Source organism: Colobus angolensis, unplaced genomic scaffold (assembly GCF_000951035.1).
Source record: "Colobus angolensis palliatus isolate OR3802 unplaced genomic scaffold, Cang.pa_1.0 Scaffold219, whole genome shotgun sequence".
In the NCBI taxonomy this organism is placed as follows: domain Eukaryota; kingdom Metazoa; phylum Chordata; class Mammalia; order Primates; family Cercopithecidae; genus Colobus; species Colobus angolensis.
The window spans coordinates 1,246,751-1,250,771 of NW_012115366.1; the positions used below are offsets into that span (position 1 = coordinate 1,246,751).

A 4,021-nucleotide genomic window follows, 5' to 3' on the forward strand; every position below is an offset into this window, starting at 1 on the left:
TTAGTAGAGACAGGGTTTCACCGTGTTGGCCAGAATGGTCTCGATATCCTGACCTCGTGATCCACCCACCTCAGCCTCCCGAAGTGCTGGGATTACAGGCATGAGCCACCGCGCCCGGCCACAACAAGCTATGTTTTCTTGTGCAGCTGTGGTCAGCTCAGTAATACACCATCTTGCATTTGCCTGCCTTCCTTCCCCTGGTCCCTAAGTTTTGTTACCCTAGGATTGCACCTCCCATTAAGGCTCTCCCATGAAACCTTTGCCTCTTGCTCTATTCTCTAGGGAATCCAGGCAAAGACAATTTCCGAGGATCTTCTCCTTCATTAGGGTAAAAAGTGCTGGAAATTAAAGTATTAATAAGCACTCCAAATGAGTCTTATGACCAGCAAGTATGGCTGGCATAACCTTAAGGCATCCTCAGCTCTCAGATCTTGCATCAACAGGAAATGAGCTGCTAAAGCTGTGCAGAATTCAGAAGGGGAATCCATCCCAGAAACACTTTAGATGTGATCGTGGAGGACAATGGACAAGGAGGATGGGCAAAGGGAGCAGCCCAGAGACAATGAAGTGGGCTAACTGAAGAACAGTGTCTGCTGCCCAAGCCAAGAGCACTTGTGCTTGCTGCTCCTGTGTTGCAGGGAGGTCATGTGTGCTATGAACTGGTGAACACCTTTTGATGTTCTCCTTCTCTCCTATTACAGTGTTATTTTTTATTGAGGTTCTTCCATCCTTCTTTCAACAACTGGATTTTTTTCTTTTTTCGAGAGTGTTATTTATCTGTCGTACCATTGGTAGTCACATCTGGACCTAAATTAGAAGAATGCAGCTGGCTTCCTGCCCCTCCGCCTCGCTCTTCTTCCCCTCTTCCAGCCTCTCCTCCTTCCCCAGTCTTCTGGTCTCCTCCACCGTGCAGCCTCTGTCCCAGCTCTTCCCCAGCAGACCCCTTCTCTGGGATTCCCTTCTGGGGCTCCCAGCCCCCTGGTTCTCCTGCCCCTGCCAAACACATATTCCGCAGGCACCTGGGGAAGGGAAGTCCTGGGCAGGGCCTGGCAGGGGAAGACGTTGGGGCACTGCCCAGTGTTAACAGAGGGAGCTACCAAGAACCAAGTGGGGTGGAGCAACCACAGCCTCTGTAGCCCAGAGTGCAGGGAGCAAGGGCAGAGCTGGTTTTGCAGAGCCCTGCAGCCAGCAGTCCTGAGAAAAGCAGTGAATGTCATGGAGCCCAGCTGAAATGAACTGGTCCCCTTGAGCCTGACCCAAACCCTGGTGTCAGAGTTCTATCCCAGAGCTGAGATGCTTTTGATCATCTTGAGAAAAATAAGCCTTGGCCTCCAGGCCAAATAAAGCAAACTTTTCTCCCATAGAGAATAGTGCTAGTTCCTAGCCGGGCGTGGTGGCTCACACCTATAATCCCAGCACTTTGGGAGGCTGAGGCGGGTGGATCACGAGGTCAGGAGCTCGAGACTATCCTGGCTAACACGGTGAAACCCCGTCTCTACTAAAAATACAAAAAAATTAGCCTGGCGCTGTGTCGGGGGCCTATAGTCACAGCTACTCAGGAGGCTGAGGCAGGAGAATGGCGTGAACCCGGGAGGCGGAGCTTGCAGTGAGCTGAGATCGCGCCACTGCACTCCATCCTGGGCGACAGAGCAAGACTCCATCTCAAAAAAAAAAAAAAAAAAAAAAAAGAGAATAGTGCTAGTTCCTGAGGACCTGGAGGGCCCACAGCCCTGGGGGACTAGCCAGAAGCTTCCCTGCTTTCTTTCTCAGAACGAAGTGGCTTACCTGAACACATCTTCCTCCTGGCTCACACCAACCTGCAAAAAAACTTCAGCTGCTGTGTCCTGGCCTTTCTCCTGTTTGCGGTCATCGGTGTGTGAAGGAAAAAGAAGAAAGGGAATTACTATGATTCCCTTAAATTTCAAACCAAGAAATTCCAGATGTTGAAAAGTCTGGGGAAAGTGGCTCTTATTCCCAATCTGCATCCTCAAGCAGCACCCAAGACCCCACAGGGGCAGCGAGGCCCTCAGCAACCCCAGAGGCCCAGCCAAGGCTATCCAGAGGCCTCCTTCCAGGTGTGGAACAATGACAGCTTTTCCAAAAACCTTATCCCCAGGCTGCAAATCACCTGGAAGAATTATTTAAGCATGAAAAAGTACAAAGTGTCCTACAAGGGGTCAGGGCCCACCATTATGTTCAGTGCAGAGGCCCTGCACTGCCACCTCCTGGACCATGTGAACGTATCCACAGTAGAGACCACAGATTTTCTCTTCAGTACCTCTGCGTAGGAGGGTTACCTGCCCAAGGGCAGCATTAGGACCAAGGCCACGTCTTGGGGCAAGTGTGCTGTTTTCTCCTCAGCAGGATCTCTGAAATCCTCGCAACTGGGCAGAGATCTAGATGATCATGATGCAGTCTTGAGGTTTAATGAGGCACCCACAGCCAACTTCCGTCGAGATGCAGCCACAAAACTACCATTCGCCTGCTGAACTCTCAGTTGGTCACCACAAAAAGGCATTTCCTCAAAGACAGTCTGTACAATGAATGAATCCTAATTGTATGGGACACATCTATATATCATTCAGATATTTCAAAGTGGTACCAGAATCCAGACTATAATTTCTTTAATAACTACAAGAGCTATCGTAAGCTGCACCCCAATCTGCCCTTTTACATCCTCAAGCTCCAGGTGCCTTGGGAGTTGTGGGACATCCTGCAAGAAATCTCCCTAGAAGAGATTCAGTGACGCCTCCAACCTCTGGGATACTTGGTGTCATGATCATGATGATGCTGTGTGACCAGGTGGATATTTACGAGTTCCTCCCATCCAAGCACGAGACAGACCTGGGCTACTATCACCAGCAGTTCTTCAACAGCGCCTGCACGATGGGCACCCACCACGCGCTGCTGTATTTGGTGAAGTGCCTCAATGAGGGCACAGGTGAGGACATTTACCTGCTTGGAAAAGCCACACTGCCTGGCTTCCGGGCCATTCACTGCTAAGCACGGGCTCCCTGGTTTTTTATGAATGGTCTCTTGGCCACCCCAGCCTGGGAAGCCCATTTTCCTGAACAATCCCAGCTTGCTCTTGCACTCTGGGGACCTCTGTCAGCAAGATCTCTGGGAATTCAGGAGCCTGAGGGCAAGAAGTCAGGCCCAGCCTCCCCTATAGTCACAAAGAGTGTATGAGCCGAGAGCTTCCTGCCACACACACACACACACACGCACACACCCACACCAGCATTCTTTCCAGACCCCATCCTCCCTACTTTCCACACAGGTAGATGCAAGATCTACCTTTCCCAACAGGGCTGCCAAAGCTGGACTTTGTTCCAACTGAATGATGTCATTCTCACAAACTGATTCTCTATATTGCTTGAAATCTGCACCTAGATATTGATTTCATGTTGTAGGACAGGCACAGTGGCTCACACCTATAATCTCAGCACTTTGAGAGGCTGAGTCAGGCAGATCACTTGAGGCCAGGAGCTCAAGACCAGCCTGGCCAACATGATGAAACCCCATCTCTACTCAAAATACAAAAATTAGCTGGGTGTGGTGGTGATTAGTCCACCTTCCCTCTAGTTATTCGCAGTTCAGTGTGAGAGATTGACATCTAAATAGGCAGTTAGGATTCAGAGTGCTCACTGCACGGGGGCTTGTAGAGAGATGGGCTTGCTATCAGTGCACCCAGGAAGGCCACACACTTACTGTGTCTGTAGGTCAGACAAGGCTTCTTAGCACTGGGACATTTGAGTGTGTCTTAGGGGAAGAGGAGAAACATGGCAAGCAGATTATATCTGAGTAATGTGAGTTGTGTTTTTCTTTCTTCCCATATTTATTCTCTAAGATCTGCCTGAACTTAGAGGCTCAAGAGAGATATATGTATGTATGGATGGATGGATATGGATATACCTATGTATCTATATATATAATTTTTTGAGACAGGGTCTCGCTGTGTCACCCAGGCTAGAGTGCAATCACAGCTTACTGCAGCCTCGACCTCCCGGACTCAACTGAT

At 49.8% G+C, this 4,021-nt stretch overlaps 1 pseudogene; it reads left to right on the forward strand.

The window, feature by feature from the left end:
• The window catches only part of LOC105512803, a 9,072-nt pseudogene extending 6,069 nt beyond the window's left edge, over positions 1-3,003 (forward strand).
• Positions 3,004-4,021: the final 1,018 nt, after the last annotated feature.